The sequence below is a fragment of the Labrus mixtus genome, chromosome 8 (assembly GCF_963584025.1).
Source record: "Labrus mixtus chromosome 8, fLabMix1.1, whole genome shotgun sequence".
In the NCBI taxonomy this organism is placed as follows: domain Eukaryota; kingdom Metazoa; phylum Chordata; class Actinopteri; order Labriformes; family Labridae; genus Labrus; species Labrus mixtus.
In genome coordinates, this window is record NC_083619.1 from 5,494,912 (window position 1) to 5,519,911 (window position 25,000).

At 40.7% G+C, this 25,000-nt stretch overlaps 1 protein-coding gene across 1 annotated transcript in view; it reads right to left on the bottom strand.

Moving 5' to 3' along the window:
- Positions 1–20,463, bottom strand: part of fam110b (family with sequence similarity 110 member B) — a 32,150-nt gene extending 11,687 nt beyond the window's left edge. The window contains exon 1 of the mRNA XM_061043922.1: positions 20,354–20,463. The gene's annotated coding sequence lies outside the window, so the exon portion shown is untranslated. The remainder of the gene's footprint in view (positions 1–20,353) is intronic.
- Between the last annotated feature and the right edge of the window lie 4,537 nt (positions 20,464–25,000).

Sequence of the window (25,000 nt, forward strand, 5' to 3'; positions counted from 1 at the left end):
TATGCCATAACAGATGTTCCACAACAAGGAGAGCGACCAAGGTGAAATCACCCACATCGCCTTGTTACATGATATTGTAATAAAGGGAAATCACGGTCCTCCAAGCCGACAGCCCGGGTTCAAATCCAACCTGTTGCTTGTTTCCCACATGTCATTTCCCATTCTCTCCGTGTCCCCGATTTCTGACTCTACCTACTGTCCTGCCTCTATTACAAGAGCATAAAAAGCCCCAAAATCAATCTGGAGATAAAAGAAAATCCCCCATTATTAAATAAAACCTCAAATTATTGTATATAAATAAAGTTTTAGAAATGCCAATCAATACAATGCAGTTCATGAAATTCTGTGTTAACGGCAAGTATGTGCATTTACATCATTTGTCATCAGGCTGGTAGTCCTGTGTATTTTGCGAGGTAGAGCCAACATAGCGCAGTCAGAGTTGACTAAGCAGTTTTGGAGGTATTCCAACCTTGTTATGCCGACAACTTCTTGGAATTTTGGAGAAGCTAACCAACAAACAAAGAAGGCAGAAAAAAAATGAAACTAAACAGTTATCCTGTTTGTGTGCATTGCAAAGAAGCAAGGAACTTTCCAGTGATGATTTGACAAACTGAACACTGAACCACAGTACAGTTTGCAATCACATATTTTTCTGAGAGCACTCTGGCTGTTCTCTACCTGAACGTGTGCAGAGTTAAAGCTATGAGCTTTAGAGCAGACTCCTGGAGCTCTGACGGTTGCCTGTTGTCATGTTTGACACTGGTTGAACCCAAGTTGCACACCAAGGTGCTACAAGCAACAAGCTTCCACAGGTCACACACCAGAGATTGGATTTCAACCGCCTCCAAGGAATTCTTTATCAGATTTCTTAAGTGCATGATATTTTGAGAGACAATGCTAAAAACATGAAAAAGCCATGGACAACAAAGGAGTGCACAGATTAGACTGCTTTGCACATACAATGCTGCTCACCGAGGGTTCACTATGACAGCACAAGGTGAGTGATGCTATTGCAAGTGATAGATTGTAGTACAGATTGTGATAACAGTGTATATAGTCAGTCTGTTTCTTGAGTTTATTTTGTCTTGCAAAGCTAGGAAAGCCTCACATAAAAATGATTCTGATGCGTCTCATCCTCCTCAGTGATGTTCCGAGATTTCCTAGTCTGTTAAGAATGCATTTAAATTCAGACTAACAGACTAGTCTAAAGGTATGAAAACACTCAAAAAAAATGTCAAAATTTAGCCGCATAGAATTAAAACTGTCTGCTGGTAAACAATGTACTTTGTTTTGCAGAATGTGGCTATATTAGCAGCATTAGCACTGCCAGCCTTCTGTCTTACATGCAGCTTGACATCCTTATGCCTGTGCTAAATGTGATTACTCATCGTTCTGGTCGATGTCAGTTTAACCTGGCGAAGCCTACAAACTGTTTCATCTCAGTTAACTAGATCAAAATATTGCCAAACCGCGCTGCTCCTGCATGATGCTAACTGTTCATTGTGCTTGTTTACATCTGGGCAGTAGAGCAGGGACAGCAGGCCCATTAACCGAAGCTACAGTCAGTCTATGAATACAGCCCGAATGGTTCCATCATGTTGTAATACAACACATGCATGGCTTTACGTCATCACGGAGTATCCTTAAGTGCGGTCTCAGAGTACCGACCTTGTGGCTTATTTTGAGTGGTTTTGGTCAGATGTAGCCCTCTAAAGGTGCACTCACAACAGGCAATCTGTATCAAGGACATCATGTCCACATGTCCTGTGCATGAGCAACCCTAACATGCTTTAGCCCACCTATCCAACCGTGCCAGGGCCAACGAAGTGTACCATGTTTGACAAGGTACGGAACGCTCACACTAGTCCAACAAACTGGACTTTGGGAGTCGAACGTGCCTGGACACAGTATGGGTAATAAAAGAACAATAATAGACGTATGGGTTTTAGATTCACCCGTCACCTCATGGTACAGTAAACATGTCTGTTGTCATTTTGTGGAGCTCAATGAATAAACTTGTTTTTTTTTTGTATTAGATTTTTATAACCACAGCTTCTATTTGCGTCAGACTATTTTTTACCTGAGGTTGTTGTGATTTGTAAATATTGCAGAGGACGTCTGCGTTGTAAAATTCCTTGTCAAACTGCCATGTCCATGTTCTGAAAGTAAAGTAAAAGTTTACAGTTTAAAGACGATGCACAGAACAGAGGGGTGGATGTCGGCAGCTCTCAGATGGTCCCTGCTGGTTAAAGCATGGACGATCATTATGTTTCAACCTCAATACATGGACATCGATATTCTTATTTATATATTGAAAGACCAGTATGCATCACACTTCTGCCGTCCTTAAAGCTGTTTTCACAAAGGCACTCCTGAAATCCTCCTGTTGGTTGTTCACACATGCACCTCACAGCGGGAGACCATCCCTGTCAGACTTGACGTAAAAAAGAATGACATGGGGGTGGTGAAGGAAGCAACAGAGTCCGCTACATGACACTAGAATGAGAATTTTTGACTTTATATCAATGCTTTGTGTAGTTCAACACATTCACAATATCAACTAAAGAATGGAGAAGAACATAGTGGCGAACTGAAATCATAATGAAGCAGTTTAATTACATGAACGGAGATCCTACTGGTTGAGTGCTATACAGTCTATGGCCATGCGCCAGTCGCTGAATATGTACTCGGCCCCTCTTGCTTGCTTGTAATGAATTTACTTGAATATTACCTGCTGCGTTCTCACATCAGCTAATTCCAACTTCACGGGGAAGTCAGGAGTTTTCTAAATGTGTAAAAGCACTGACAAACTAAATGAGGAAGTTTCACATGTCCAACAATGTTCAGCCTGTGAGACAATCTCTGTCACCAAAACACTGGGAAAAAAGGGCAGGTGTGTGTGTGTGTGTGTGTGTGTGTGTGTGTGTGTGTGTGTGTGTGTGTGTGTGATGGGAGCTTTACGGCTCAGTGATAATGGGAGTCTGGCTCCTCCAGCCTGACTCAGCAGAATCAAACAGACGTTACATAAAAGGTGTGTACATGGACCTATGGAGGACAGTGTTCATGACTGCAGCGCCTCTTTTCTTTATTCCCTCCCTCCAGCTTATTAGCTTCATTTTATGAAATATTACTTTTTTATTATCTTTAAAGATAATCTTGTTATTATATCATGATGAAATATAAGACACGGCTGATGGGAATTCTGTTCTTTGTAAACCTGGGGCCATCATTTATAACCCCCCCCCTCTCTCCACCATCTCAATAACAAAGTTCAGAAACAGCTCGAGTAGATTGCCCGAGTCTGCAGCCATGACACAGCAAGTCATCGCTGCGTTGTTATCCTGTGGGGGAATGTGCTGATTAAAAGCTGTTGTTTTTGTCACCGACAGGCTCACATGCTTATTCTTAGTGTCTGACAACATTACAGAAAGGATTCCTGCAGAGAGAACGTTTTCTGTTTAAGAGGAAGATGATTTTCTTTTAACCACAAACAGCTGCTTCATCACTCTCTTCAGAGCCTCAAGACTCAAACTTATAAAAACTTCATGAATCACGGGAGCAGGTGTCTTGTGCTGGCTGAGTTGGTTTGTTTGTTTCTGGGTAATGAGTCAGCTATGAACATCCCTTATTTCCAACATGTACCGGTAGTCCTTGCAACACTATATGAATTCTTCAGTTGTTTTATGTCCTATAATAAGGAAGACGGAGTGAAGCGAATGGTTCTTCTCCTCCCTCCATTCTCATCCTGCTCTCTATGACTCGTTTCCCTCCCATCATCTCACCTCACACCGTTTCTCTGTTAATCTTTTCCCCTCCCTTTTTTCCTCCCACACATTCTCAGCAGGCACTGAGGTGGACAGACTGCTGCGGAGCAGGAGAGCCAAACAGGACCTTGCAGATAGGGTTCAGCCGTTCAGCATGTGATACCAACACTCGTATCTTTCCACTACTTAAATCTATTGAAAGCTTCATAAAAGTCTCTAATACACGTTTAAAGAAATAACCATGGTTTTACATTTTGAGCCACACGGGTTGTATGAGAGGTGATTCTAATCCCTGATAACTTTGACACAGAGTTTTGAAAAGTTTAGTTTTTAAAGGCATGATGACAAAGGAAATGCAAAAACAAACAAATATTTGGAGGCACATAAAAAGAATCCCTCGTTCATTACTTAAAAACCATCATGAATGTGTGTTGATTTTTTGTTTTCCCAAATTGTCTGATGTTCCAGTTTAACAAGGCTGCTAATGATGATAATGTGGACAAATGAAATCTACACAATATAAATTTCTGTGAAAGAAATAAGGATTACGTCATGAGGATTATGTTTAACAGAAACTCAAATGTGGGGCGGAGTGGACCTTCTCTCAGTTCTTAACCGGCTCCTTGCTTCACTTCATGCAGCGCACCGCGGCGTGTGCAGATGGCACTGTCCTGCTGCCTCTAAAACAAAGAAGATCAAGGGAGCTAAAGAAAGCTGGTTCAGACCTACCATCATATGTGATGATCTGACCTAACAACAAGAGGCTGTGTCTGACTTTGTGCCCACACTACTCCCCATGCCCAACTCAAAGTAAGAAAAGAGGAATGGATGTGTCTTCAGCACTGTTTTTTTTAAAGTTATTCAGGAGATTTGGGGGCTGTTTAATATTTTCTTAGTGTTGTGATCAGGATATTATAATTTCACATCAGCTATTCCTGATCTTCTGTGATTGCAGCCAGCCGTGTGTCATCTCACAGCATGGAGACTGCAGGCCTGCACTAAGTTTTCTCCAGCTTCCTCCCACACTTCAAAGACATGCAGGTCAAGCTAATTAGTCACTCTAAGTTGCCAGGAGGTATGAATCGACAGAAAAGGAAAAGGCACTCTGTAGAAAAAGTATTCCTCATTCCTTTAACCAAACTCTCCAATTAAATCAAAGGATGGTTTCACATTAGGAACCGGGCCCGGAACCGGTTACGCTTGACCCCAAAGTCCGGTTCATTTGATCAGTTTGAACACAAACGTACCGTATTCTGGTACCAGGGTCCGAGTCTGCTTAAAGTGGTGTCTTGGGGATGATTCATGTGTACTCAAGTACGGTCGGCGGAGGGGGGATGAACACAACCATGCTGAAACAAGGAAGTGGACCCCTATATAAAGTAATTCAAAACGGCTCCTGTCATTTTAAAAACCATCGTGTCTGCACAGCACGGGCCGGTTTCGTCCTGCTCTGGTTCCTTCTTCTTACTTTGGTGGATTTCAAAACCAACTATACTGCTTCCTGCTGTATCAGACCGTGTACATACGCAAGTGTACTCAGGTACAAAATTATGTTACTAATGTGAATGCCGACCAGCGGGTGAGAAGGGAGGGGGTAGCAACCATGCTCGCGTGCGGTACGCAGAAAATAGCGCCTTGTGTGAAAACGCCCTTAGAGAGAGGGACAAGGTTGTGTTTGTAGTCACGAGAGGCTTTGTCCATGACATTTTTTGCAGAACCACCTGTTTCCCATCAGCCTTCGGAGCCAACTGACATAAGTTCTTGTTGGGGTCATATGCCCTAGCCAACCCCAGAAATGCGTTCCCCTTTATCCCCCCTTATGTGTGGCCTTGCTTGCGTCCCGGGCCACTATTTGAACCGCTTAAATAAGCAAAGTCCTCACTAGAACTTGGAAATGGGTACAAAGGTCTACGTCAATTTCTAAATTTGTACAAGTTATGAACGGCTGAAAAGTGTTCCATGCTGAAAATACACACAAGTCAGCAGCTGAGACATGCCTCTCAATTGGCTGTCTGTTGTATACTTTATTAAAGTACATTTTTAAAGATTGCCCTTTTTCACCATATGCCATCACAAAAATCAGACACATTCAGTCACAAAAGATGAAGAGAGACTGGTCCATGCATCCATTACTACTTGGCAGGACTAATTCAAATCCCTATTATCAGGCTGCCTAAACAAGCCTCCAAAGACTTTCCAGCTGGACCTGTACTGACACCATTTAGAAACAAAGATCATGTTACTCCCCTTTAACATCCTATGCTACAGTTTTCAAAAGTAGTATGGGAGGCAGAGCTCGTCTATGTGAAATCGTCAATCAGTTTGGGTCAGACGAGGAGGAAGACGCCCTCTCTACTTTTAAGAGTGGGGTTATAACTTTTCTATTAAGATCCGGCTCAGGTTGTCATTGACCAGCTATTATCTATGCTGCTTACAAGCCTATAGCTAATTGGATACACTGAGCTCCTCTCTTCCCCGTTGATCTGCATCTGTACTGAGTTAATGCAACTTTCTCACTTTGGATCTTCCCCTGAGTTTTTAACCCTCTTATCGTGCAGGTTTCTATGTATTGTAGATGCAGACTGGCGGTTGCCATGGACCTGCTTAGCCACTTCTGACACATTACAGCCATATCTATGTTGTTATTTTAGTAATCGTGGGAATTCTTAGTCATATCTCTACTTCCATCGTTGGTGTTATTGTTGCTTTCTCTCTCTTTCAATCAAAACTGTCAAGGAGATGGCAATCCTCCAAGACTCTGTTCTACTCAACGTTCCTGCCTCTTAGAAGGACCCCCTTACACATACTCATCTGAACCTTTAGGATAAATGGGTTATCAGTTATCAGCCAGTTTGCAACGTACAAATAGTAAAGTAAGAAATAAATGATACAACATTTGTTATCTTAATTAATCATCTCTATTGAGACTTATAATGTCCAACCAAGAGTGCATTCAACCTGGACCACGGCTTTCCAAACTGATTCACAAAAACATACAAGGGAAGTCTGGAGAGCAGTTCATTCTACTTACTATAATCAAGAAGGTGGACTTACCACAGGAGCAGTTCTTTGAGTTCCACATAGCAACCAAACATTTGACAAGCTGCCGAATGAGGAAGCAAATAATCACGGTACACATCGTTGACCATGGCAACAGTAGGTCCCTTTGTCCTTACAATAATGTAAAGGTTAGAGCCATTTAGGGAAGGTTATGATGCCTATAAATTTATGGATTAAAAACTGGATTTAAAGAGAAAATCTTTAGAAATCCATCATGACTACCAAGCACCAAGGAGCAGTGCTGGAGCACTGAAGAAGTTCTGCTTCAGGTCAGAGGAACAAGAGGGAAGTTGAAAGCTGTCCAAGCTAATGTCATTAACATAGATCACATCTTACAGACGAATTACCCCACTGCCTTAATCACCATACTAGTCAAGGACAGCCTCTAATTCACAAGACTACCTCTATAAACAGATTTCCCTTTTTTAGTAAAAATGAGGCTACATAAAAATGTTGTCTCTTTCTAGTTTGTCAGTGTTTCTGATCTGACAATGGCAACACCTCCTCTTATGACCCAGAAAAACACAGAGGCTAACTTCTCCACAACAGTTTGGAGAAGAGTGAGTGGGAGGTCAGCAGAAGGTCTGTGGTGATCTTCAGAGGCACATGATGCTAGCCTGAAGCAGTGTCAAGATCACTTCGGAAACTAATGACCAGGAAAAGCTACCAGAGAAACAAGGAAGAGAAAGATCTGATCCAGAGCTTTACATATTCTGCAAAAATGTAAAAGCTGTTCTACTGGGCGAAGTCTGCCCTATAGACCTCAGGGAGTTCTATAATACTGGAGGGTTCTCGTGTCCACAGATTGAAAAAGAAACTGCAAAGTTGCTAAGAAACTATTGTATCATCTCTTGCCTTAAAGGCTCAATATGTGACAGCCCCCCCTCACCTCCTGTTCTGCCTCCACACTTGAATCAAAGGCCGCACCAGATGATTGCTAATAAACACCTGAAAACAAGATGCTGCGATCCATTTCAAGTAACCATAAGCATCTCAAAGAAGTTCAGTTGTTATCTGTTTGTCTTTTTAGATCTTAGAAAGTATTTTCTTTTACGGTTTGGAAAGTCTGTTGGTTCACCTTCAGTTGTACTCCTGCGATAACACACCAGACCCAGCATCCCAGAGTGGGAAGGGCTGTCTCTCTTCTCCCATGTGATGGCAGCCCTAAAGGTTGGAGAAGAAGGGGTTCACTTGAATAAATAAAACATGTATGAAAAATGTTTGAGCCTCTGAGTGAAATAACAAGCTGAAGGAAGCGCCATTGTGTTAGTGTGAACACAGAGCTGAGAATAACAAACTTTGACTTCCCTCTCTTTTTTAGAAGTCATAACTCCACATTATACATAGCGTATATTTGATTTTGCTAAATGTATTTCTGTTCAGAATGTCGTGGATTATGCCTTTAAGGATCTATTATTTACCTAACATGGTGAAGTAAATGATCAAAATGAGGATCTATTTTACTGAAGTAAAATAGGTTGTTCCTACCGCGATTGGATACTAAATTTGTTAGCCTGTTAATGGCAATTCTTATAATGTGTTAGCATCAAGCTAACAAACTAAGATGTACATCCTGGTCCATCTGTAAGAAAATTCAGAGTTGTATTCAAATTATTGCCAGTGTCTTTCGAATAGTAATTTTACCTGAAATGCACATCTTGATGATCCAAATAATAAACCTTAAAGACAACCAGCAATCTATGTTGTTTTTTTTAATGTGTCCTATAATTAGCGTCTCAGTTTATTGTAGCAAACAACAATTGAAGTTAATCTTTTCTGATTCAAAAAATGTTGTTTGTTCCTGAGATCTTCTCCAGGATCAATGGACCTGCTAAATCCTGCTAACCAGATCAGAGGACACACAGAGGTTAATCCAGAGCAGGTTTCCACAGCCGCAGTTAGACAGTTGGCCTGCTGAACTCGGAGGCTTTGGTGTCCTCAATCCATCCACACATGCGCACGCACACACACACACACACACACACACATTGGAGGGGCTTTCTATTGACTGGACTAATTCCCTAACCCCCCACGGTCAATTTGTGGATTCAAATGAACTGCAACAATACAGTATCTTTACTGAAACATCAGCATCTTTCGAGACACAAACGCTTATTTCATGTGATTGAACCCTTTTGTCTTTACTAATTCTTACATTGCATCGTTAAAATGAGCCTTTGAGCTCAGAGTGAGTGATCACAGACAAACCTGAATGTTGTGTAAGTCTGGCACATTAACAGGAAATGTCAGTAAATGTGAATAATACAAACAAATGTATCTTAAACTATATTGATGGCGAGGCTTTGTGGGGTGTTAGCTTAGCCTCGGATAACTCCGGCTCAGGTTGTCTCTAATAACATAAGATCCAGACGTCCGGTTGAATGATCGAGTTAATAACAACGCTGACGTGGGACACTGAGAAAGTAGTCGACTGAAATGTCCTCATGTCCCACCGTCCAGCTAACAGCCAGTGTGTGTATGAAGTACTTCAAGCTTTGACTTTGACCCTTTTCACTTTGACCTGAAGAAGAAAATAAATAACAACAAACTCTCAAATCTTCTTATTGAAAAGTCTAAAGAGAAATGCTTCTGAGTGATAAACAGCCATAGTTTCATTTCCTCTCCAACTGATCAGTTTAGCACTAATTAATTACAGTAAAGGCGTAATTAATTCAACAGGCTATCATCAGAGGTGGATAATTCTCATAAGGCACAGAGAGAGAGAGAGAGAGAGAGAGAGAGAGAGAGAGAGAGAGGGAGAGAGAGAGGGAGGGAGGGAGAGAGGGAGGGAGAGAGAGAGAGAGAGAGAGGGAGGGAGAGAGAGAGGGAGGGAGAGAGAGAGAGAGAGAGGGAGGGAGAGAGAGAGAGAGGTATGCCAAACTGATACAGTCTCTCTAAACAGGATGCAGTGTTTTTATGTTGGACTATTATCTCTTACTGTGACAGATCATTTTTATTTGTAGTTAATTCAGTATTATTAACAACATTTACAACATTTGCTCTGGATTTAGAAATGAATCAAGTCTACGATGCATTGCGATGCAGATGTGGACGATTGTTAACATAATTGATTGTTACACTGAGGTTGCTTGTAGATTTTTCAGCCGAGGCTAGACTTACATCATTCATGAACAGTATATTGGTAAGACATGTTTGTTGACATTGATTTCTGAAGCTCTTCCTAAATAATAAAAAGCAAAGTCCACATCTGAACTGTTTTGAAGGTAACATCAATTGGATCTGTTCCTCTATCGAAAGTGCAGATGGAATAACCAGCAACATGTCACAAATATTGGATAGATATCACGATTGAAAGTTGAGTTTTTGGTCAACCCACTGAAGCAAAGTGGACATGAATTAACGATGTAAACATGTTCCCATACATGATGAAAAATATATTGAATAAACAAATTAAATGTAAGAACACGAATATAAGTTCAGTCCCTGTTACTGGATCTTGGGTTATATTGACTTTAATTTAAAAAAAATAAAGATTATAGCTTGTATCACCTGAACAACAACAAAACACAGGACAGATTTTGAATATACAAATTATTCCAGGCAGACTACCTTTCATGGAAGTAAATAGAAGTGGACATGAAATGTATTTGAAAAGAAAGTGTAATTTGACTTTCTTTTTGCTCATTTGTATCTATATTCTGCAAAGGTACTATAGACTAGTCAGAACTTTCCTACAAGCGGATGAAAAATCTGCTTCATATTAAAGATCCTCAGTTCTCTTCAGCTCAGCATCACATGGAGCTTAAACCGAGTCCTGCCAACCCCCATGACTACCTGCCGCTGAAACAGTCAAGGGTCTGAAACCTGAAAGCTCTTCTTTTCTGCAGCCTCAGCAGCCTTGCAGCACAGCAGATGCTGGTGGAAAAAAAAGAAACACTCTTATGTAACGTTATTACCTCACTGCATGAATGCCGCTGACACGCTCTGATGAACATATACATTTCTGTGATCCCTGTCTAGGAATCACAGCATGCGGATGATCCAGCAGCAGCAGCTTCTTCACTCAGAGCAGGATTTTCCTCCATGTTTACGCAGGATCAAAACAGACAGAGAGGTTCACTTAAAGCCCATCTGATGGCACACGGGCTGACATCAAATATAAAAAACAAAGACTAAGGTTTTACTGAGGTTACAGTATTAACCAACAACAGGACAAAAGGGACGCGGATAACAGGAAAACTCTCACTTAAAATCCGCCTTTCATAACTAAACCTCTTCCCCCAGCATCAGACCGGGTATCTGAGACGGCAGAAGCATCACATGTTTACATCTTACAGGCAGGAGGGGACACGCAGGCTCTACATGCACAGAGGTTAGTTCTCTGGGTTGAAGTGAGGGACTTACTGGAGAGTTTCCCTTTTACAGCAAGCAACAAAAAAAGGAGAAACAAGACGTATTTCATGTCACAGGATTGACATCACATATGGTGCAGCCCTCGAGTTGAAACAGTACATAGTATGGATGGATGCGATAAGCCATAAAAACAATTAAACATCGTCACCATGGCTAGTCAGCACCAAAATTACTTGTTGGTAAAAATATATATATATATATATTTTTTAAATACATATATTTTTAATAACTTCAGGCCCGTTGTGTCTAAACTGTAATTCAGCCAGCCTCCACTAGATGGGGCTGTAGTTCCAGTCAATTGGCCTGTTCTTGTCAATCTACTGCCCAAATAAAAACCAGCACAGTGAACAGATGGCGTCTGAGTGGTTTGGCAATATATCGATTTAGAAAATGGAGATAAAGTTGTACATGTTGAACTGGCATGTCAAACAACATTGAAGTTAACCTGCAATGGCTGAAAGCTGGTGATGCTAGCACAGCAAACTTTAGCCAAACACGGAAGCTAATTTGAAAAACATTTCTTGCAGATGCTGTGATCCAGTATTTAGCTGTGTTAAATAAATGTTACTACATTTAAATTGTTTTACTCCTTAAAGAGCCCATATTATGCCCTTTTTGGGGGTCGTATGTTTAATCTATGTACCTACTTTTGTACGTTCACAATAGATAAAGTCTGAAAAAAGTGTCTGTTTTCATGAACTGCTCCTCCTTGCTCCCTGTACGCTCTGAGTCCGTCAGCTACACTCTGTTGAGCCCACACTGTTAGACCCCACGTGGGCCAAGTCTGCTCTGATTGGTCTGCCGATCTGCTCTGTCGTTATTGGTCATTTGCTCTGCCCGCTTCTCGGAAATTTCAACATGAGCTGCTGGGTTTGCCACAACGAGCCAATGGACTTAGATCAGTGATCTCACACTGACAATGACACCGCACTGACACATTTTTATCGAGGGGGGCTAGAACCGAGCGTTACATGCGGCTAATGCTACAGCTAACAGGAGGACGTAGGAGAAGCCGCGTTTCCGCAGACTTTGAATTTTTGCACATAGATGTGCCTAAACATGCACAGGACACATGGAAAACACACTAAAGGGCATATAAAACCAGAAAAGGCATAATATGGGACCTTTAAGACTATTGTCTGAATGTCAATTTTTCTTTTAAACAACTTTGAAATCAGTCGCCTTGGAACGTCCCTACATCATGATAGCAGAGGTTAGGTAGGTTAAATAATGTCCAGACTCAATATTAATTATCTTCATGGGAGATCAAGTTATGACACATTAAGTTTTTTAAAATACATTTAGATCTACAAAGCTGGAGTTTGTAAATGAAATGAGTAAACAGGAAACAGACGCGCTGGGGGAAAAAAAGAATTGGACTCATTTGAGTTGACAAAGAAAGTGAAATAGTTGACGCAGGATTTTGACAACCCTGAAACAAACTGTCACACACAAAAATGGCTAAATTTAAAATATCACAAGTGGAATAGCTTTAAGTCAAGCTGCAACTTTTTTTTTTAATCTTTTGATCAGACCTTCCACACGGCCCATGTCTCAGGTAACTCACACCTCCAGTTTGGAGCAGGAGCCAATCACATTCCTAATTTACAGTCTCTTATCCCTGGTTGGATAAATCTGTGCAGACACCATAACAAGTGATATTGGTGACTCAAGTGTGCCTTTTACACATCTTTTATTTTAAATTAGCTCGACACCACAGCAGTATAACGACATGAGCTTCTTCTGTGTCTGCATGTGCCGAGCTGAACTTTCATCCCTCTGAGGTCACCGCGTAGTAACACAAGACGAGCTACACCGAGACAGAGAGCCTGCTCAGCCAACACATTATTCATTATTCATTTTCACACACACAAACAGCGCTTCAACTGAAACATTACAAAGCAAAGCACACGCATACACACACAAGCAGCTTGCACATTTGATTGGCTGTCCCGAACACAATCCTCTATACCTCACACAGATTGTCACCGGGGCCCTGAGACTAATCCTGGAGAATATCAGGTTATGTAAGCTGCAGAAAAATAGTCTGGATGCATGAATATAATCACTTCAGAATGTATCAAAGAGGTGATCAACTCTACTTTAATTTCCCATTCAACATTAGACATGTTCAAAAACAACGTAATTATTTACATGACTGAGAAAGACTGTCTCAGGTCTATTTGTCGTAAAACATCTGATTCATACACAAAGTGGAGAAAGACAAAAATCAACCTTCAAAGCAACCGCAAGAGACAATGTCAAACACATGAAGTCTAATATCAAGAAATGAGCTTACTGCTGTTAGAGTCATTCCCAAGGTTCTTAATGTGAAAGATGTTAGAACATCGCTCCACCGAGCCTTGATCAGTAAATCCACCTTAAAATCTGATATGACGCACCTTTAGTGTCTATTCTTCATCTAAAGTGAGCAGCATCAGTATAACATGCCCAGTCACCACCATCACTTACTGCACGCCACCTGACACAAATTAAAACTCACCTCATACATTGTGTATTGCTAGTGCCTGCATACCGGGATACTAACAAGGAAGAGGCTGGTGGAGCTTTTCTCCCTCATTAGGTCATAGTCCTGCATTTAAATATAGAGTCAGTAGATTTTTCCTTAAAAAAATAAAATAGACTTAAATACAAAAGTCAGTGTTTCCCTAGGTTGAAGGACAAGTTAAGATCTAGATTATTTTTTTCCGGCTTTTTGTGCCTTTATTGTAGAGATAGGATAGTGGATAGAGTTGGAAATCAGGGAAAGAAGTCATTTAAGGATACCTTTACGATAGAACAGGACAGCTGTCATTAAAAGTAACGCATGAACACCAAGATTCCTTCAAGTGTTTGTGTCGGCGTCCGTCTGCCCCCCCCCCAAAAAAAAAAATGCTGAAGGGGAAATGCTGAAAGTGATGCCACTCAGTCATCACTTATGTTCCTCCTTACATGTGTGGTGGTGACTGTCTGCAGAGAGCCTGTCCTCTGACTGGATTTTAATGTTTTGGTTTGTTTTGGTTGACACACGAGGTTACCGGGCGAGGAGCTGGTGTGTTTCCTCCAGCCAATGACAGCACCAAGGTTAGGAGTGGATACAATCCAGCCATTGGACGTGATTCACACCGGGGAATATGAAGGATGTGGAAGTAGCGGCCAAGAAGAGCGAATATAATCCTAGTTAGGCGGAACGCAGAGCGGATAAAGCTCGGTCCAAAACGAGTATAAACCTTGTGTCGTCTTTCACCTGCAGACATGGAGTTGGTCTGCTTTCTGTTGGACGGGCAGGTGTCAAACCTGCTGGTTAGCTAGTGCTAACATGCGGTAGCTTGCAGTGTAGGTACAAGCAGTAAACGTGAGTCACCCTGCAGTGAGTGTGCGACTCTGGGGCCGATGCCCCGAGGAGGAGGGGCCCAGTTTGAATGTTGTGTTCACAAGCTGCAGCTAACAATGCTTTAAAGAAAACAGTTGTTCACTGGAGGGCTAGTTTGATTGAAAAGACTCTTCAATTAAAGACAACAAGCGACCAGAGGAGGTGCACAGCTGAACACAATGGACACATCACACAGGGAGACAGTTTAATCCTTTTTTTTCTCTGGGAGACCCCGAAAACAGACTGTGACGTATAGAGCGGTGTGATTTATATTTCAGATTTCACAGCAGTACAAACTTGTCAAAGGCCTGGTTTAAAGTGATGAACCTGTTTACTAAGGTTTCAGCCTCTCCACCTATCCTGCCATGAACCAGGTTTATAAAGAGTGTGCTTGATTCCCCAGCAAGTTTAGCAATACTACCATATATTGCCAAAAAATCTAATCCCTCCTCAGTGTTCCTGGACAGAGCGGTCCTGGTCCTAATGCTGAAGCCTCAGTCTGAGCCAGGAAAAACCCTGCACACTGTTTGTGTTTGCAGAGACTGAATTATCCAGCATTACTCATCAGGACTGCAGACAGAGGCAGTGCGCCGTCAGCACAGCTCTCACTGCGGCCCTAATGTCAGATTCCTAGACTCCACAACTGGGTCGAAGAGACTCAAAACTCTGCAGATCTAACTCCATGCAAGCTCATGTTAGTCTACTGCATGGGGAACACAGGCTGCAAGGAAAAGACTCAGGAAGAATTCACTTAATTCATGTTTTTACAAATACTTTTTACTTAGTGTGACATTGATACCATCTATGTAATGAAGGGTGTTATGTAGACATTCATTTCTAAACAGTAGAAGCATCCTCAATGTTCTCCTTTAAGTTTCTGTAAACTCTCCTGAGAGTGAGTTTGAATTGGGCGTGGTTATGCTTGGACGTTTTACTGAACATATTTCAGTTAATCCCACAAACAAAGACCGTGGTCATCAATGTATGACTGTTGGAGGTTAATGCAGGGCCTTGATGACCATCTACTCTGGGCAATGACTGGTCATTTTAATTACCTTTATAATATAGCAGTAGATAACACTACAGACATAGAAACACAGTGCTGGATTCAGAGCTTTCAGAACATAAAGGAGCTTTTCAGCTGACATTGAATGTGTTTGCATTCTGCATGTCACCTCTCGGGGACCTCATCAAAGTGAATTATTTACAGACAGCTTCGGCTTCCCCGTCCGATTCTGACTTGATCACTTTAAACAAACCAAGGTTGTCAACATTCTCAACACTCTGATGATCATGAAATGATACATTCACCGTTATTTTCATGATTGACAGAATAGAGCTGGATAGGGATGACGTACTTTTGTAGGCCAGCCCGGATATTAGCATCAGGCTGGTTCGTTGGACAAAAAGCCTGAGGGTTTATTTCTATGAGGTTTTACATTATGGCTGAAAATAACCTTTGCGGCTGCAAAAAAAACTTTATGAAACCAACACGTTTTGTTCACCAAGATAATCTTCACAAATGAACACTTTAGCCGATTGCATAAACGCAATCGGCTAAAGTAAAACGCTAATGTTGGGCTACCGAGGAGAGACACCACAGTCGACTGACTTCGACGTCACCAACACTACGCTTCCAACCAGAAGAGGAAGTTAGCCAGTTGTTAGCAAACACCTCATGTAAGAAATGTTAAAATCTCTTGAGCTTGTGTTTACCACAGACCTTATTTCAGGCTTCTAACTGATAACTCATTCAACGGACGTGCTTAAATGATAATTCATTTCCAGTATTTAAGACTCATTACTGCACCACTCTATAAAAAAGTATGAAGCTAAAAAAAAAAAAAAAACTAAGAAAAAAATTCAATAGTCCAATTTTTAAACGAAAAGCTTCCAGAGCAACCAATGTGTAACTAAGGAGATCTGTAGAGGTTTGCCAGCAATTTTCATTCATTTAAAACAAAGAAATTACCCAATACCAGTTTCGGACTTTGGATTTGTTGACTTGCTATAAAACAGGTATTGCTATTATCAGACATTTCATCTTTCATTGGCAGATTCCCCAGAGCATATTATACCTCAGTGTGTTTGTGCCGCAGCTCCTCGGGGCTGCAGACGGCTACGGTTAGCCAAGATATCCTGCACAGGCTAATGGGGACTTGCTTGCTACAGAAGCGTATGCTTTTGTTTCGGTGGTGCAGATACACATTCACAATCCCTAATCCTCGCCTACAGAAACTACATTGATAAAGTGTAACACAGTCACTGTGGGAGGAAGAGGAGAGGCTGTCTTTGTATGCTAACGAACAAGGGGGGTCACTAGCAGAGCTGAGATGTGAAGAAGGAGAGAGAATTTTCACTATTTTATCAGTTCTTTATCATTTACATGCAAAAGTCACATGTTAAAGAAAGCTGTGGTTTAATTTTAAAATATTTCAGATAGTGATGGGAACGATCCGATCTAATATCGGTATCGGGTCCGATATTTATGTAATTGACATATCGGATATCAAAACTGATGGCACCGATCCACGTCACTGATCAAGAAAGATGGTTGGGCACCTTAAACATCCCACAGTCTCACTTTCAAGACAATCAGACTGAACTGGAGGAAGTCTCCACAAATCGTTTCTATGGCGACGTTTAGACGAAATGGAACGCCTTCTTCTATACGATCAAAAGAACAAGTCATATACTTCAGTTTAAAAGATTGAATTTGAAGACCTGACAATTGTTGCTGCTTCCTGTTCGTATGAGAAGCCAGCACAATGCAATGCTTGGTTTTCTACAGCTTTGTGTAGCCTTACACACAGTACCAACAACAAACACACTATTAGCTATGATAATAAAAATATCAGAATCAGTATCGGTATCACTACGTATCAGAATCTGATTGGAACTGGAAAAAAGGTGGATGGGTGTATCTCTTATTTCAGACGCAGACCTGTAACAGGCTCCGTGCAGTGAACAACACAGAGCAGAACAAACAGTTTCAACACAACCACTCATCGTTCATGTGGCTGCAATCTGTGTAACTAAAACTTGAGCTGATCAACCAATCACAGCGGTTTTGGTCATCACTGTCTGATTCTTCCCGGCAGGCGAGGTGTGACTCAGAGGACAACGCTTCAATCAATAAACATAAAAATATCATGAAAAACATTCTGTGTAGAACTCTGTATTCCTCAACATATAGAATGAGGAGCACCATTATGAATTAAAACACATTCACATCAATGCATGGTGAAGATTGTTATTCCACCTTCCTTCACATTTGCTTATCAAGATTAGCCAGTTTATGGGAAAATGCAGAAAAAAAAGTTTGGCAATTAGTCAGGAATGCTGGATCAAATACTTGTGTTTTTTTTTCTTGGCAGGATTAACCGCTGGGGTGAAGCAGACACCCACCCTGTGGTCCAAAAGCTCCACAATGTCAACCGATGTAGACTGGTTTCATTGAAAATTTGAGTAGAAGAAACAAGTTGTCAATCAAAGATCAGTTGTTGATGTGTAGGCAAATGGATGAGGAGACAGGCCCGGGTTTGTACTTCTACATAATTTAATCTGAGAAAGAAAAAACCAGAGGAGGAGATATTGTGGATTAATGCTGCTAAAATGCTCCGCTGTCACTTTAGGGAACAAAAGAACAAACTTCTCCTAAATCCTGATATGAAATATTGTGTTACCTTGATCGACATACGTCAGTACCTGGTAGGGTTGTATTTTGCCTTCACTTTTGTACAATGGGAGGATCCGGTGAAGACATGTTGTCCATCTTTATATTCAGTCAATGGGCTATCAAAGTTAAATTCAACCTTCATTCATAATTTGGCTTCAGGTAGCTTCAACGCTTTGATTAAACTGTCGACTATCCTGGTTTCCATCGTCTGATCCAGTGGTTTAGCTTTAGCTAGACTCATAGCTGGAAACTAACACTGACATTGTAGCGTGACATAAAACAGGAGCTGTACTCCCTGAGTGCAGCGAACACAACACAAGAGCCTTTAACACAACAGATGAACTTGAACTTCAGCTTATTGGACACTTTGTGCTGACGGCTGTAACTTAACAACACAAAAACATGACACTCCACTGTGTCTGTGGTCCTCTCACACCACACTCGTCCCGCCACAGCAAACCTGCCAGACCACTTGACATGCTTAAGAAACCCACAATGCCACCTTCCGTACTTTGTTTTCCGGATTATTTAAACACCTACAATGCATTACAACAACGGGGTGTAACAACATAGTGCATGGCTGTGTTGTTTAGAAATAGACATGAAAAATCCAACTATCACAAACCACACAGAGAACATCTTACGTCATAAAATCTAACTTTCATGACTGACCAGTGACAGAATAGCATAAATGGTTCCTTCAATTCTCTAGTGTTGGTAAGATACAGGGCATATAGTTTTGGAAACATATTGGGACTAACACTTACATTTCTAAGGATGCACCGATGCATTGGTTTAATCTGTGCAAGCTTTTTTTTGTCATGTCACATGTCACATTCACGTCATGCTACACTCACATTGATTCCTTGACGGCGTTATATTGGTGTCCCAGTCTGTGAGGTCACGTTGAGTTTCAGTGTTGCAGAAGCAAGGCCCAGTGGGAGCTCCACATGCACACACACACATAAACACACACACAGCACTGCACTCCCCAAGCTGGCTCAGCTGAAACCGTCTCACCTCTATAACGCCTCTGTTACTACCTCCAAAGACGGTGCAGAGGGGGGATCACAGGGGCTTGAAACGGCAGTCTGGATAGGGGGCTATGGATGTTTATCTGTTGTGTCGTGTCAATTTGATGACGGTTAGCTTTTATGCTCAACTGCTGATTGAGAGAAGAGTTTTGTTTTTGAGGGGTGGGTAGCAGAAGAGGTTATAGCTTTCGGACAAACTGATTTTAAATCGTGCTCGGAGCTTGCAATGTCATGAAGGTGATTCAGTGTAAGCTTTAAGACTCGTCCTGACTTATAAACCTGTTATCTTTTCTTTATTACATCTCTGTATGCTGTGGTCTTACTTTATGCTCTCAATATTGCCATCTTATGTTAAACTATTTCCACAAATCTTTCGTTTCTGACAGTGTGTAGCATCATCTTATTCACCTGCACCCCCAAAAGGAGGACATAAACATCAACAAGCACACCCAAAGGCTGGACACGTTCAACACCCTGCAAATACAATCAAATCCAAAAAATCCACTCCTAACACAATCCAAGCTACTGCTCTTAATCTCCTGTGACTAAAGAGCAGTAACAGTTGGTGGGTGCAGATTATGGATCAGGAGATGAACATACGCAGTTGACAGCAACACCAAGTACACACCTGCAATGCTGCTGAACCCCCACCGACACAGCAGCAGAGCCATGGATGTATTACTGTGTGTGTGTGTGTGTGTGTGTGTGTGTGTGTGTGTGTGTGTGTGTGTGTGTGTGTGTGTGTGTGTGTGTGTGAGAGAGAGAGAGAGAGCTGGAGGCTAAGTTAGCTCTGTGACGCCACACCGAAACTCAATCAGCTGTTTACACAGCACAATAACAAACACTTTCTGTCCCCTTTTAAAATGGGCTGCATGCTGCGGTAACCTCCAGTGTGTTTGCATTAGATAGAGCCTGTGTGACAGTAACCCCGAACAATAGCCATATCACCGACATGACTGGAGGGAAAGAAAAAAACAGGTCATGCGAAGCTTCAATAACGTTTCCGTCATTGTGGGCATGGCAGTCAACCAGGTAAGCATCCCGTCTAAGCACATGAGGTCGACCTTACCTGCATGTCCAGCTCCAGAAAACAAAGGATGCTGCTGCTGCGGTATCTCTCCCGTTAGGTCGCTGCGTCTGTTCGGCCTGACAGCATCCTGTTCCCAGCACAGCAGCAACACGGTCAGGCTGCCCGGCAACAACACGGCAACATCCGGGCACTTCTTTTACCGTAACATCCGAGTAAAAAAAATAAAAATAGAACTTGCCAACTATGGAAGCGATTAGTGATCAAAATTCAAATGATAAAGCTAATTTGAAAATTCAAATGCATTAATTTTTTTATTTAATTTTAATTATTTTTTTTCTTTTCGTTTTCATTTGAATGATGTCATACAATATGTAGACATAGAGAGTAAAAGTATAATGCAAACTGGATGACTGAATATTCATTTTAAATATAGGTCAAATAATGCACCTATATTCTGAAAATTAAAACATGTTTCTGTTACTGTATTTTCATTTTAAAATTAGCTTTTTCGTTTGAATTATGATACAAATTTAGCTAGGCATTTTTTGAAAATGATAAAGCAAATGTAATTTTCTTCTTCATTTTAATTTAGTCAAAGAATGTGCATTTGTGAAGTTGAAAACTAAAATTCAAATTAGATAAATTAATCATCATTTTATTTTTGAGTCAAATTATACACTCATATTCTGAAAATTAAAAAGCATTTCTGTTAATGCATTTGAATTTTCAAATTAGCTTTATCATTTGAATTTTGATCACTAATCGCTTCCGTAGCCAACAACATCTCTTATAACATAAATATATTTAGCATAAATGTATCCTTTGATAAAAGGAAAGCCTCATGCTTCTCCTCTTACTAATACAGAAAAAATAAATATTAAAAGTGGAGCTTAATGTAATGTAACTGAGTGAAACGCTGAATAAAAGGCTTCAATTTTACATTTTAAATGTCAAATTGTAAAAAAGGACGCCTGATTAAAATGTATACCACAGTGAAAATAAAATAACATAACAAATTAACAAAGAAGGTCGGCTTTTAAACAATAGTAGTCGCCAGGCATATACAAAATCCTGCTTAGGTTTTATTTTGAAGTTCAAAATCATGTTATTTCCGGTTATTTTCTTCTAAAACTCGCAAGTTTGACCCAAATTCAAACGAGTCTCTGCAACGAGACGGATGGATGAGGCTGAGCGGGAGAGCACGCGGGGCTGACTGCTCTTTAAATATGTTTAACATCGGCTGTAAGTATACAGACGTTGACATTTGACCTTTAAGAGCCATGCCTTTTAGTGTGAAACTCCCTAACTCTTATTGTTTCCGTGAAATTATTAGTAAAGGTGATATGTAGTCAGCCTGTTCTCCCCCTGTGAATGTCAATGGATCGGTCCAGTCATTAAAGGGCCAGTGCGTGTCTTGTTTTTGACAGCTGGACAGACCACGTTTAAGCTCTCCATCTATTATAACAAGGGAGGACACATCTGTTTATTCTGATTTCTAGCTGAGGAGACACCCGACCTTCATATTTTTTAGAGAAATATTCATTTTAGGTCAAGTTCCAAACAACGCTGGATCCTACACTTTTTATGACCCTCCCTGCTTGTATTTCAAACAACACACCAATCTGTGTGGAGTCTATCTAACATATTGGAGGGGAATTAAAGCAGAGGAAGTGAAAAATATTATACAATTAGAATAATTTCCTCATTTAGGTATCACATGTGTGTAACTGTCCGCTCTTTTAGGAAGCTAGCACTAAGACCTGACGTTATTCCTTTCAACATAAGAAGTGAAAGTCACCAAAGACAATATTTGACCCGTTTCTTATGAACCTTTTGACACAATATTTATTTGTTTATTGAATAAGGACGATGCAGATTATCTTATAAGAAAGAGAAGATTGCATTTAATTCCACCACAACTGTCAATTGATCAAAAAAAAAAAAAACATTTGACTTTAACACACACACCAGGGAGGCCTTCACGTAGTGCATATTGCATTGTATTTTAATATGATTATCAGTAATAACACTCTTCAGCTTTTGACACAGTACAACCCTTAACAACCAGCTTCTCATGTGGCTCAGTGGTACACCTCTTGTGCATTTGGTATTTTAATATTTTACTTTATGTTATCTTCTTTTATTTAAGTTCCTTGGAAAGTAGGATTCTGTGTTGATTGTCTTAGCACCAAAACAGAAAGTCAAATTATTTGTATGTACATCATGTATAGCCTACAAGCTGGCAGTAAACCAGATCCTGACTGAGGTGGTGGATCACGGCATTTGATGAAGTATTCTTGGGCAACTCAGCCCCAAGTTCCTCTGGATGGTAAACGATGGGCGTGTGAATGAGGTGAGCTTAAATCCTGCCCTCAGTGTACTGTATGATTGTATGTGTGAGGGATAAATCCTGACTGTAAATAACATGGAGAAAAGCACTATATGTATCCTCATAAATGCTTTTGTCTGTGTCTGTCTGCATGCTTCTATGAGCTGGATGGGATCGTATGAGGCTCTTAGACAAGTGTTGTGTGTTTCTGGACTTTAATGAAAGAGGTTAGATGCCTCAAAGTGAAAATGTAACTGAAAATCAATAACACACACAGAGGAAGAGAGAGAGGGAGAGAGAGAGAGAGAAATTCACAGCAGAGGGGGATGGAAAGGTTACAGAACAGCAGGCCGCCTGCCCTTTTGTGATGCATGTGGTTTTAGTGTTAATTATTTTATGACTGATATTAAATTAGATTTCTTAGATTCTCTATTGATTCAGAAATGTTGAAATGACATAGTTTCTTTTCACTTGTGTTCCAACAATAAACAGATTAGGTGTGCCAATATGAGACAAATACGCAAAATGTTACAACATGATTCAATATTTTAAACCGATATGAATTGCAATAAATTAAGAAGGATAAAGAGTTATCTATTACTATATCTATGTTTGTTTGCAACATGTCTAAGTCCAAAATAATTTGTAATGGACCTGAGCTTGAGCTTTTATAGAACTTTTCTAGTCTTCTCAAAGTGCTTTAACAACCCAGGTCACACCTACACATTCACACCCTGATAGCAGAGGCTGCTGTGTAAAGTAACCATCAGAAGTAACTAATCCCATTCATACACATTCATACGCTGCTGACGAAGCAGCGGGGGCAACTTGGGGTTAAGTGTCTTGCCCAAGGACACATCAGACATGTGGCTGCAGGAGCTGGGGATCGAACCCCCCACCTTCCGGTTTAAAGACGACTGATTCTACCAACTGGACGACAGCTGCCCTAAATCCAAAAAACATTTTTTTCCCACTAAATCCAATTAATCTGAGAGTAGTTGAAATCTAATGTTCACAATGCTAAGTGAGAAAGAGTTGCTGGACTTCATTAAAAGTGTTTTCTGTATTTATTGAATAAATCCAGACTTTGAGTATGAGTTTATTAAAGTCTCAAATGGCTTTAACGATAAATTGGTGATTAATTGTGCAGCCCTAACACAGATAGAGATAAAAAATATTTGTTTGTGGATATAATTTTTTGCATCTATTTGATAAGAAAACTGTAGGGGGACAGGGATTGTGGGTAGAGAGATGTGGATTTAGAAAAAACTACTCTGCCCACCTGAATGTGTGGCAGGTGTGTTGGAGGAGGTTGAAACTAAAGACAATGAGAAAAGCTAACCGCACACTGTCCCTCTTTATGCTGACGTATTTATTGAGTCAAGTACATGGGCTGTATGCCATAACTGAGCTAAACCGCCTTGTTATGGATACTTTTTGCAGCAATCCAAAAACATAAAAAAGTTATGCTGAAACTGGCTTCAAGCGGAACTCGGTAAAGATCATATATTAAGGAAAATACAAAGTGAGAACAGTTAGATGGGAAAAAAATCTGTCTGTTCTAGTACTGTGTATGTGTTATCATATTGAGCCAAACATTTAGAAACTCTGCCCATATGTGATGAATAATCGTCCGCTGGCAGGGCTCCTGCTTCCTCCTCTCATTCTGACTCACTAAAATCAAAGAATTTTTTTTTAGGCTGCAAGTTTGTCACATGCTCCGTCTTTGTGTGCAGAGCCGGTGAGATGTCAATCATGACGTGGTCCACAGTGTCATTTAGTAAAATGAAATCAACAACATATTTTTTCTGAGTATCATGGTCATGACTTGTTAATCACAGGTAGCCACGCCCACAGCAAAGCCTAGCCAGCTATTTTTGTCTGTCTATAAATGCAGCTACAATAAACAAAAGGATCAAATGCTGTGATTTAAAGACTTAAAACAAGCAGTTATGTCCATATAAGAAAAGTGCTTACTGAATCAATTAATCAAGTGAGATGTTCACTTTTGATAATAAAAATGACATCCACTCACAGTTAATTAGTTGAACAGAAAATCACACATCGGTTAGGATGGGAAGGTTTGAGATTTTCCTCTGCTGGTCAGCAATGATTTCTTCTCACCGGCTCTGTGGCTGAAGCAGGATTTTAAAATAAAATAAATGTTACATCGGTTCATTGTCATGTGTTGGAGAAAATGTATCTTCATTAAGCTTCATTACTTTGTATGAAGAAGGTCAGAACATCCTAAACACTGGACCAGGCTGAGTGGTTTCTACAGACGGAGAGGAGGGAACGTGTCAGGAGTCAGAAAGTGTGTGTCTCTGAAAGACTGTGCTGTTTCTCTGCCATGACAC